Raw genomic sequence first — 13,502 nt, forward strand, 5'->3', positions numbered from 1 at the left:
AGAGCAGCCTAACCCAGGGCTCTGGCCTAGAGAGACACAAACTAAGATTCTACAACCTGCACCCATCAAAGGAGCCCATTTACCTCCTTACCCAGAGAAGCTTGTGGGCTGGTCCCAAGCAAAGATCCTACAGAAATGCTGCTACACTTCAACTGCCCCTGCTTTTTTAAATTATTTTATATTATTTTCAGGTATACAGTACAATGGTTATATATCATTTATGAAGTGATCCCCCAATTACTCTAGCACCCATCTGGCATTACACATAGCCATTATAATATTGACAATATTCCCTGTGTTATACTCTACATCCCTGTGACTGTTTTATAACTACTAATTTTTACTTCTTCATCCCTCCACCATTTTCACCCAGCCCCCTAACTCCCATCCCCTCTGGCAATCACCAGTTTGTTCTTTGTATCTGTGAGTCTGTTTTCATTTAGTTTGTTCATTTCTTTTCCTTAGATTCTGCATAAAAGTGAAATCATATGGTATTTATCTGTTTCTGTCTGATTTATTTCATTCAGCATAATACCCTCTAAGTCCATCCATGTTGATGCAAATGGTAAGATTTCATTTTTTTAATGGCTGAATAATATTCTGTTGTGTATATGTATCATAACTTCTTTATCCAGTCATCTGTTGATGGGCGCTTAGGTTGCTTCCATATCTTGGCTATTGCATATAGTGCTCCCATGATCGTAGGGTGCATATATCTTTATGAAATAGTGTTTTGGTTTTCTTTGGATAAGTACCCAGAAGTGCAATTGCTGAGTCAAAAGGTAGTTCTATTTTTAATATTTTGAGGACCCTCCAGACTGTTTTCCATAGTGGCTGTACCAATTTGCAATCCCATCAACAGCATGTGAGTGTTCCCGTTTTTCCACATCCTTTCCAGTACTTGTTGTTTTCGATTTATTGGTAATAACCATTCTGACAGGTATGAGGTGCTATCTCATTGTGGTTTCAATTTGCATTTCTCTTGATGATTAGTGACCTTGAGCATCTTTTCATATGTTTATTGGCCATCTGTAGTTCCTCTTTGGAGAAATAGCTATTCAGGTCTTCTGCCTATTTTTTGAATTGGATTGTTTATTTTTTTGTTGTTGAGTTATATGAGTTCTTTATAAATTTTGGATATTAACCCCTCATCAGATGTATCGTAGGCAAATATCTTCTCCCATTCCGTTGGTCGTCTTTTTATTTCATTGATGTCTTCCTTTGCTGTACAAAAACTTTTTAGTTTTATGTAATCCCATTTGTTTATTTTTTCTTTTGTTTCCCTTCCCCAGGGAGATATTTCTGAAAAGAAATTACTGTTAGCAATGTCAGAGTTTACTGCCTATGTTTTCTTCTAGAAGTTTTATGGTTTCGGTCTTACATTTAAGTCTTTAATCTATTTTGAGTTTATTCTTGTATGCAGTGTAAGAAGGTGATTCAGTTTCATTTTTTCTTTTTTTGCATGTATCTCCAGTTTTCCCAACACCATTTGTTGAAGAGACTATCTTTCCCTCATTGTATATTCTTGCCTCCTTTGTCATCAATTATATGACCCATATAGGCATGGATTTATTTTGGGGCTCTCTGTTCTGTTCCGTTGATCCATGTGTCTGTTTTTATGCCTGTACCATGCTGTTTTGATTACTATAGGCCTGTAGTATAGTTCGATATCAGGTAATATGATACCTCCATATTTGTTCTTTCTCAAGATTGCCATGGCTATTCAAGCTCTTTTATGGTTCCATGTAAATTTTTGGATTATTCGTTCTAGTTCTCTGAAAAATGCCATTGGTATTTTGATAGAGATTGCATTGAATCTATAGATTTCTTTGGGTAGTATGACCATTTTAATGATATTGGTTCTTCCTACCCATGAGTATGGTATACGCTTCTATTTATTTGTATCCTCTTCAATTTCTTTCTTCAGTGACTTATAATTTTCCAAGAACAGGTCTTTTATCTTCTTAGTTAATTTGATTCCTAGGTATTTTATTATTTTTGATGCAACTGTAAATGGGATTTTCTCAATTTCTCTTTCTAATAGTTCACCATTGGTGTATATAAATGGAGGTATCATATTACTTGTTACTTTACTGAATTCCTTTATCAATTCTAACAATTTTTTGGTGGAATCTTCAGGGTTCTCTATATATGCTATCATGTCATCTGCAAATGATGACACTTTTATTTCTTCCTTTCCAATTTGGATGCCTTTTATTTCTCTTTCTTGTCTGATTTCTGTAGCTAGGACTTCCAATATTCTGTTGAATAGAAATGGTGAAAGGAGGCATCCTTGTCTTGTTCCTGAACATAATGAAAACACTTTTAGCCTTTCTCTGTTGAGCATAATGTTACCTATGGATTTGTCATATATGACCTTTATTATGTTGAGGTATTACAGTCAATCTCACTCTTTATATCCGTCAATAATTGCTTTATATATGTAGATGCTCCTGTTTTGGGTGCGTATATGTTTACTTGGGTTATGTACTCTTGTTATATTGATCGCTTTATCATTATGTAATGCCCTTCTTTGTCTCTTATGATAGCCTTTGTTTTAAAGTCTATTTTGTCTGATACAAATATTGCTACCTAGCATTTGTTTTCATTTCCATTTGCATGAAATATCTTTTTCCATCCCTTTACTTTCAGCCTGTGCGTGTCATGTGATCTGAGATGGTTCTCTTGTAGACAGTATATATATGGGTATTGTTTTCTTATCCGTTCAGCTACCCTATGTCTTTTGATTGGAACATTTAATCCAATTACATTTAAAGTGATTATTGTTAGGTACATAGCTTTTGCCATCTTATTATTTGTATTTTGGGTTTTTTTTCTCCTTTCTTTTTACTCAAGTCCCCTTAACATTTCTTGTAATTCTGGCTTGTTGGTAATGAATTCCTTTAGCTTTTTCCTGTCTAAGAAGCTCTTTATCTCATCTTCAATTTTAATTGATAGCCTTGCTGGGTAGAATAGTCTTGGTTGTAGACTCTTGTTTTTTATCTTTTCGAATATTTTGCACCAGTCCCTTCTGGCCTGCAGAGTTTCTTTTGAAAAGTCAGCTGACATTCTTATGGGAGTACCCTTGTAAGTAACTAGCTGCCTTTCTCTTGCTGCTTTTAGGTTTCTCTCTTTGTCTTTAACATTTGGCATTTTAATGATGATATGTCTTGATGTGGGTCTGTTTGGATTCCTCTTGTTTGGAAATCTTTGTGCTTCCTGGACTTGTATGTCTGTTTCCTTCTCCAGGTTAGGAAAGTTTTCTGTCATTATTTCTTCAAATAGGTTCTCAATACCTTGCTCTCTTTCTTCTCCTTCTGGTTCCCCTATGATGCAGACATTGGTACATTTGATTGTATCCCAGAGGTCTCTTAAACTTTCCTCATTTTTTAAATTCTTTTTTCTTTTTGCTGTTCCAATTGGCTGTTTACTGCTACCTTGTCTTCCAACTCACTGATTCAGTCTTCTGCTTCATCTAATCTCCTGTTGATTCCTTCTAATATATTCTTCATTTTAGTTATTGTATTCTTCATTTCTGACTAGTTCTTTACAGTTTCTGTGTCCTTTTTTATACTTACTGTCTGTCTGTTGAAGTCCTCACTGAGATCATCTATTCTCCCCCTAAGTTCATTGAGCATCCTTATAACTGGTGTTGTGAACTCTGTCTCTGATAGGTTGCTTGCCTCTATTTCATTTAGGTTTTTTTTTTCCCCTAGAGTTTTCTCTTGTTTCATTTACAGCATGTTTCTTTGTTTTCTCATTTTAGTTGCCTCTCTGTGTTTGTTTCTGTGTATTAGGGAGATTTGTTATATCTCCCAGCCTTTGCCAGGTAGCCTTATGTAGTAGGTGTCCTCTGTGGCCCAGTGGCACAGTCTCCCTGATCACCCGCACTGGGGGATCTGGTCATGTTTCTTGTACGGTTGCATGTGTTCTCGTATTGTAGCTAAGCCTTGATTACTGTTAGCATGTCAGTGGATGGGATTGACTCTCTGGCTGACTAGCTGTAAGGATTGGCCACATCCACAGATTATGAGCTGCTGTGTGGGGGCTGACCCCATAGAGTGAGATTTACCCCAGAAGTCTTGGGTACCTGTAGGGACTACTGTTTGGGTGTGCCACTTATGGGGCTAGTCAGGTGGTGCTCTGTTGTGGACTAATGCCAGCCTTTGGGTGTGTTATTTCTGTGGCCCCTTGAGAGAGGTTCCCATGTAGGCCAAGTTTAGCCACTGCCTTTGATTGCTCAGGGCTGCCTGGTAGAAGCTACAAAGCGATCCACAGACGGTTGTTGCCTATGCTGGATCTGGAGGCGAGTGGGAAAGACCATGCTGTAAGCCGAGGTTGGTTATCCCCAGTGCCCAGCCTGGGATGGCTTAGTAAAAGGACCAGTGCACCTCAAGGCCTGGGGCAGCCTGCCAGCTTCCCATATGACTCTGCAGCTAGAAGAGCCTTTGGGCAATATGTGAATTGAGTAGGGTGGGATCCCAGGATATCACTGGGGTAGAGCAATCTAATTTCACCCAGCCAGTGCAGAATCAGGTCTCATGCCAGTTCTGAATCTGCAAATTCTTATAAAAGTCTCAGATCTCAGAAAGGCTAGCTGCTGTCCTCGTCAGGCCTTCAGATCCCCCATGATCCACACGAGATACTGTACCAGTGGCTCACCACCAAAGTCTCCCCTCAAATGTGTGGGCCAGGTGAGCTGATGTGTAGCCCAGGGAAGGTGTAGGGTGGGGCTAGCTTCCTGGCAACAGGCCACCCCAGGCAATTTGTAGGCTGGTTGAGGCAGGGCCCCAGGGAGACAGGAGATGGAGCAGGCTGATCTCACTGGGCCAGTTTAGCTTCAGAATTGGCTGCACGGCAGGGAGGGTTCAACACAGGCAAGATGGAACCCGCCCGTGGACTGCTCCAGAGGGGAGCCCAACAAAGGAGCAATGGCTGCTGTCCTTCCAGCCCTTGCCCTAGCACCACGCAATTCAGTCTTTCCCCATATGTCTCTCATGCCTACTGAGCTTCTGACCCTCTCTGGCACCCAGAGAGAGTTCCTGTGAGTGAGTCTTTGCACAGGCTCTTTAAGGGAACATCTTGGTTTTCGGGTTCCTTCCATCTCACCCAGACGGCCAGAGTGCCACTGGTTTTTATAGTCAGATTTTGTGGAGACTCCTTTTCCCAGGACTGGAACTCTGAGCTGGGGGGGCCTTGTGTGGGGGTTAGGGCTTCTGGTTCCTTCAGAGGTGCCTCTGCAGCCACACACTCCTTCCCAGTGCTCATTCGCCTCGTGTGATGTGAGACCAACCTGCATTGTATCTCTGCCCCTCCTACCGGTCTCAGTGTGGTTTTTCTTTGTGTCTTTGATGAATGTGTAATGATCAGGTAGACTTCAGGTTGTTCTCTGGGTTGTTTGTTTTATAATTTTATTGTAATTTTAATACAGTCCTGGGAGGAGATGATCCCTGCTTTTACCCAGCCTGCCATCTTTCGGAGGAGAATTCCCCTTGCTTCCTTCTTCATTATAACTATAACATTGCTCTTTGAGATAATGGTACATAAAAAGATCAGCAGCTAAGTTGTAAGTTTCAAGTCAAGTCAATGAAGGAAGAGAGCATGAAAACATTTGTGTTAAAGCAGTAAGGTTTTAACATTTTTTTATTCTTGTAAATATTTTCTTTAATGTTGTTATTTTTACAATAAAAAAAATATATGGCCCAATCAAGACTTTCAATGGTGGGATATGCTGTTCCTTACTCCACCTCTGCTCCTCTTGGCCTGCTGATCATAAGACATTTACCTGAGGATTATCAGACCTCGAACTGCTGTCCACAGCCACCACCCAAGCTGTTCCAATGCACAGAATCACTGCTTCCCCACCTCAGCTCCTTTCACCTGGACTGTGGATTTAGTGCCCTACCTGTGAAAGACCACACTATTCCAGTATGCCTGTGTTCCCTGAGCACCACCAGGGGGCAGGAAAGTGCCTGGGCTGCTTTGCTGGTTCCAGTCACCTTAGGACACAGAGTCTCCCCCTGCTCTCCTGTGACTTTCCCAAGGATGCAAAGCAGGCCTAATGAGAATAAAAGTAAAGGAGTGAATGGAGGCTAGGAGGACATTCAGCCTCCCCTCTCCTTGGTAGGAGTTGAACCTGCGTGCCAGGTACCCCTCCCTTCTTGGAATCTGGTGTTTTTAGGTGTACTTTAGTGGACTAATATAGGGACAACTGGCAGAGAATTTAGGCACAAGTGCTCCACAACACTAGAGATGGGGTCAGCAAGGGGGTGGTGAAAGTTGGATGACACTGGGGAAGGATGAAAAAGGATTATATGGGTATAGACTGAATTTAATTTATATAAATGTAGATATACACATCTGCTGGCAACATTATTAGCACTCTAAAATTTAGGTTTTTATAGTTTTGTCAATGTCATTTGTGAGATTAATCAATACAGGCCATAACAGTTGTGTCTCATATACTTTGTTCTCACCAAGAAAAAAAATAGGAACTGGGTAATTTGTCTATTAAAACTATTCTGTATTTTTTGCTTTATAAATATATAAACTCTGAAAGTTTGAAAATTAGTATTTTATACCAACTCATTATGAATATACATATAACAAATACATATTTACTAATTTCACTGAAATGTTTACTTGTTGAATTTTTCATTACCATTCACTCTGTGTATAAATCTTCAGTCTCCACTATTATTGAAGCATCTTCTGTGTTTTCCTGCATTTTTCAATGAGTATTTTTCATGAAAATGTCCGTGAACCTTGCTTATTTTCACAGTAATTATTGTACTCTAACCACATCCATGTTATGTGTTTTCTACCACAGTAAGCACTTTAATTTTTAAATGATTCCAAATATTTCAAACATAAAAATTCAAAGAATAAAATAATAAACACAATATAACCACCACCCAGCTTTATCACATTTTAATAGCCATATTTGCTTCAGATATTTTTTGAGATGAAACTTTATATTTGTCCCCAATCCCAGTCCTAGTCCCTTCCTTCCCAAAATAACCACATTCTAGAATTTATTTTAAATCTCATTTCCTCTGGAATATCTGATACTTAGCTGTAATTTTTTTTTTCATTGTCAATAAATTCTTTATGGCTCACTTTATAGCAAATTAGAAAGGGATATTTTGGAAGCCACTTAAAAAAGGGAAGTGTGTGTGTGAGAGAGGAGACAGACCAACTGTCAGGCAGACACGGGCTGGAAAATGGGGCATGTCTGTACTTTGCTGGTGTGCTGCTGAATATGAGAGCATATTGGGGGTGTCTGGATAATCTATTATGAAAGAGAAGGTATTCAAATGTAGAAATTCAAAGAAAATGTGGATGTTTATTTAGATGCACATAAGTCAAAAATTTGAATAAAAGTATTTGTGGCGATCCATCCAGTGGAACAAAAGCACCGGCATTTTTATGTGCTTGCTGTTTCAGGCACTATAAGCACGTAATGGATGTTATTTAATCCTCATCTCAACCACTGAGGTAGGTATCAGTATTATCATCATCTGACAAGTAAGTAAACAGACATATAAAGGTTAAATGATTTGTTCATGGTTACACAGCTAAGCTGAGTCAGGATTTGTAGTTAGGTAATATGGATCTAAGCTCACCTAGTTAATTCTACCCTATACCACTCCCAGCCATCAGCCACTGCCCCACACTGCACCGGACATCTTGCTCTTGGACACCACTCTCAGACACAAAGATAAAGCTGGGTTCTCTGCTATATCTGGGATAGAGTCCATTTCCTCCCAGACCTGTTCCTTACGATAGTTCCTTTTTCTCAGCACACAAGTAGGCACAATCTCCCCGATTTAAACAAATTAAAGACTCTTTAAGTCTTGCATTTTCTCGGTCAAGTTGCTGAAACAGCTGCAAGTTTGTCTCCACTTCTCCACTTCCCAATCCTCATGACCCAGCAATTTGGCTGTAGTCATGAAGGCTCTCAGTGAGGCCAACAATAACCGACACATTGCCAAATCAAGGGATGTTTCTCAATAAATAAAACATTACTTGAACTTTCCTTGTATTTGGAGATTTTGATCACTTCTCTTTTGAAATTCTTCTAAGACTTCTGTGATACCATTCTTCCTCCAGTTTTCTCCTACGTCTTTCATGATTCTCAAACCTGCATCACTGACTTTTCCAACAAACTCCCATCCCACAACCAGTTTGTCTTCTTTCCTCTTCTATACTTTTTCTCAATGATCTTATTTACACTCAAGAGGATATGCATATATGTGTGTGTGTGTGTGTGTGTGTGTATACACATACACGCACATATGTAGGCTTCTAACTTATCTACTTTGTATCACCTGAATGTTCATCACACACTTTAAGCTCATGTGCCAGGCACAATTCATCATCTTTCTTCACAGCTCACCACTCTACCACTAGTCACTTGAGCTGAAATCTAGGAACCATTTTAACTCATCCCTATGTATTATAATTGCCTTCTAATTGGTTACCAAGTTATGCCCACTATATCAATAACACTTAGATCAATGTATTCCTCTCCATCTGCACTGCCACAGTCTTTGTGTATGCCCTTTCACATCTCCCCTGAACTTAGAATAAGATCCTAATACATCTGCCTTGAGTCTTCTAGAGTCATCTTTTTAAACTGCAAGTCAAATTATGTCAATTTTCTGCTTTTAAATATTCAAAATTGCCCCATTGTCCAATTAACTTAGCAGGATATACTAGTCTGCCTCTTCAGGATGAAGTGTCTCAAACTCTCCACCAACATTTCCTGACACTTTACCTGTATTTTTCAGGACTCTGTTAGTTGTAAGGAAACAACTCACTTAATCAAAAAAGATAGCATTCTCTCATCTAATAGGAGTCAACAATTATATGATCCTAGGAATAAATCTAATAGAAAACATATAAGAACTTTATAGAGCAAATTATTAAATTTTGACACAAGAAGACAAGAAGAATGATATATGTTCATGAATAAGAAGACTCAATATTGCAAAGGTTTAAAAATCTGTAGATTTAGTATGATTCTAATTAAAATTCAAATTTTATTTTTTTATTCTTAGTTGGTTTAACAAATAATAGTTTGTTTTAAATAATACCAACAACATTTGCTTATGGATAAGTGAAATAAATGACAACAATGTTAAAAAGTATGGGAGGAAAGAATTGGGAATACTCTGTTATAAGGCTCTTGTACTACTTGTGAAGCAGTATAGTGTTATTTGAAAGTAGTCTTGGATTAGTTGTAAATGTATTTTACAAACTCAAAAAGTAAAAAAAATAAAAAAACCAAACAAATAAAAAGTATAACATATACTAAGAGAGAAAATTGAATCATAAAATGTTCAATTAAAACTATAAAAAAGCAGAAAAAGAGAAGATAAAAATAACAACAAACGGTAACAAATGGAAAACGATATGAAACATTTTAGATGGCAAACCAACTTTATTAATAATCACTTCAAACATGACTGGTCTAAACACCAATTAAAAGACATTGTAGAGTGGATAAAAAAGCAAGACCCAAAGACATGTCTACACAAAATGCTTTATAGACATAAATATAGACATACTAAATAATAAATAGACACAGATAGATTAAAAATAAAGGGATGGAGAAAGATGTTTCATGTTAACACTAATCAAAAGAAAGTTTAAGTAGCTATATTAATTTCAGACAGAGCCAATCTCAGAGCAAGAGAAATTATCAGAGATAAAAAGAAGCATTACATAACAATAAAGGAGTCAATGTGCCAAGAATACATAATGCTTAAAGTATGTGCTCTAACAACAAAGTAAAATGCACGAGGGGAAAACATAAAACTTCAAGGTTAAATAGATAAATCTACTATTCTAGTTGGAGTCTTCAACTCTTATCACTTGAAGATTTTATCAGTAATTGACAAATTCAGCAGATAGAAAAATATTAGTAGCATAACCGAACTGAACAGCACCATCAATCAATTGGGTCTATATATTCCAAGATAGACTATATTCTGGGACATAAAAAACATTAGCATTTTAAAAAATTGAAATAATACAATGTATGTTCTCAGACCACAGTGGAATTAAACTAAAATGCAATAATAGAAATATAGCCAGAAAATCCTGAAATATTTGAAAATTAAACAACATATTTATAAATAACACATGGGTCAAAAAGTCTCAAGAAAAAAATTTTAAGTATGTTAAACTAAATGGGTATGAAAATACAACTTATCAAAATTTCTAGGATGCAGTAAAAGCAGTGCTTAGAAATTTATAGAATTGAATGTAGATATTAGAAAAGAAGAAAGATCTAAAATCAATAATCTGAACTTTCATATTAGGAAACTAGAAAAAGGAAAACAAAGCTAATCCAAAGTAAGCAGAGAAGTAATAAAAATTAAGAGAGATCAATGAAATAGAAAAACAGAAGTAGAGAAAATCAACAAAACCAAAAGCTGCTTCTTCCAAAAGATCATTACAATCAATAAACCTCTAGCCAAGCTAACCAAGAAAAAAACAGAGAAGACACAAATTACTCTTGACAGAAATGAAAGAGGGTCATCACTATTGATTCCATGGACATTAAAATGATAATAAAGGAATATTATAAACAATTCTATGCCCACAAATTTGATAACCTAAATGAAATGAACCAGTTCCTCGAAAGACACAATCTATCAAACCTCACACAAGGAGAGGTATATAATCTGAATAGGCCTATATCTACTAGAGAAATTGAATCAATAATTAATGTTCAAAAATAGAAAGTACAAGCCCCAGATGAGTCCACTGGTGAATTTTACTATATGTTTAAGGAAGAAATTGACACCAATTCTCTACAACCTTTTCCTGGAAATGGAGGCCAGCATTATCATGATGCCAAAGCCAGAGAAAGGTATCACAAAAAAAGGAAAATCAGTCTCTATCATTGGTCTCATGAGAGATCAATATTTCTCATGAAATAGATGCAAAAATACTCAACAAAAATATTAGCAAATCAAACCTGACAATGTATACAAAGAATTAAACTCAATAACCAAGTGAGACTTACTTCAGAATACAAAGCTAGTTCGATATTTAAAAAACAATTTATTCTATTACATTAACTTGCTAAAGAGGAAAAATCATATGATCATATCAACAGATACAGAAAAAGCATTTGACAAAATTTAACAGCCATTCCTAACAAAAACTCTTGGTAAACTAGGAATAGAGGAGGAACTTTTTCAACTTGATAAAGAATATCTACAAAACGCCTATAGCTACCATTATACTTAATGGTGAGAAACTAGATGCTTTCTCCCCTAAGATTAAGAACAAGGCAAAGATATCCCTTTTCACCACTCCTATTCAACCCTGTACTAGAAGTCTTTGCTAATGCAACAAGACAAGAAATGGAAATAAGAGATATATAGATTGGGAAGGAAGGAATAAAACTGTCTTTATTCGCAGATGACACGATTTTCTATAAAGAAAGTCCCAAATAATCAACAAAAACTCTCCTGGAACTAATAAATTATAAGAAGTTTGGAGGATACAAGACTAATTGATATCCTATATATCAACAATGAACAGTTGGAATTTATTATTAAAAACACAACACCATTTACATTAGCACCAAAAAAATTAAGTATTTAGGAATAATAAATAATAAATATGTACAAGATTCATATGAGGAAAACTATAAAACTGATGAAGAAATCAGAGATCTAAATAAATCAAGAACAAACTGATTCTAAAGTTTATACAGAAAAGCAAAAGACCCAGAACAGCCAATACAATATTAAAAGAGAAGAATGAAGTTCTTCAATATCCACTTTGAAGACTTGCTATAAAACCACTGTTATCAAGACAGTTTAGTATTTGGTGAAAGAATAGACACATAGATCAATGGAACAGAATAGAGAACCTAGAAATAGACCAGCACAATTGATTTTTAACAAAAGAGCAAAGGCCATTCAATGGAGAAAGCATATCCTATTCAACAAATGGTGCTAGAAGAACTAAACACCCACGTGTAAAAAAATGAACTTCCGAAATCAATTAATGCAATATGACATATTAACAGAATACGGGACAATACCCACATTCTTATCTCGATAGTCACAGAGAAAGCATTTGACAAAATAGAAAACTCATTCATGATAAAAGCTCTCAACAATGTAGGAATAGAAAGGAATTTTCACAACCTGATAAAGGGTATCTACAAAAAAATCTACAATTGACATCATATTTAATGGTGGAAAAGTAAATGTTTTCTCCTGATATTCAGAACAAAGCAAGGATTTCCATTCTCACCTCTTGGATTCAAGACTGTACTGGACAAAAATTATATGTTCTAGTTTTCCGAGTTTTATGAATTTAACTTTGGTATTGCTTAGTGAAGCTGTGTACTGTAGACATTTATATAATAATTAGTAATATAATAAAAACAAATAAAAGTCTGCGGTAGAGCGTATATAATATACACGATCATTGTGTTATTTTTACAAAGGCAATTCAGTGGAGAAGGAATAGTCTTTCTCAACAAACCGTGTTAGAATAAGCAGATATCCATGTGCACAAAAAATTTCTTTTTTAATGAACTAAATTCATACCTGACACCATACACAAAAATTAACTAAAAAATGATTCATGGAACTGAATGCAAAACCTAATACTATAAAACTTCTAGAAGAAATACAGGGGGAAAATCTTTGTGTTAGGCAAAGTTTTCTTAGTTATATTATCAAAAGCATAATTCATTAAATAACAAATTGATAAATTGATCTTCATAAAAATTAAAATTAAAAACTGCCTCTGTTTCAAAAGCCACTGTTAATAGAATGAAAACACAAACTACAGCCTAGGAGAAAAATATTTGCAAAGCATAAATCTGACAAAAGATTTGGAACTAGAATATCTAAAGAACTCCCAAAATGTAACTATAAGAAAACAAACAATTCAACTTTTTTAAATGTGGAAAAGATTTCAAAAGATGACAAACACATGAAAAGATTCTCAACATCATTAATCATTAGGGAACTAGAAATTAAAATCATAATGATATTCTAAGGATATTGACAAGGATATGGAGAAATTGAACTTTCATACACTGCTGGTGAGAATGTAAAATGTAACAACCTTTTGGAAAACAGATTGAAAGTTTCTTTAGAAGCTAAAGATAGTCTGTGACTTGATCCAGCCATTCTACTCCTTGGTATTGACCCAAGTAAACAGGAAACTTACGTCCATTAAAAAACGTGTACGGGAGTGTTTGTGGTAGCTTTACTTGTAACAGCCAAAACCTGGAAATGATTCAAACGTCCATCAAAAAGTGAATAGATAAATAGTGGACTGATATTATAGTATATACAAAGGAACACTACTCAGCAATAAAAAGGAACTACTGATGCACACAAGAACATGGATGAGTCTAAAAATAATTTGCTAAAAAAAGCCAGAAAAAAAGTACATACCATATATATTATATGTATTTATATATTCCACTTACATAAAACTGCAGAAACTACAAA

The sequence above is a fragment of the Pteropus vampyrus genome, unplaced genomic scaffold, assembly GCF_000151845.1.
Source record: "Pteropus vampyrus isolate Shadow unplaced genomic scaffold, Pvam_2.0 Scaffold10, whole genome shotgun sequence".
NCBI classification, from domain to species: Eukaryota; Metazoa; Chordata; class Mammalia; order Chiroptera; family Pteropodidae; genus Pteropus; species Pteropus vampyrus.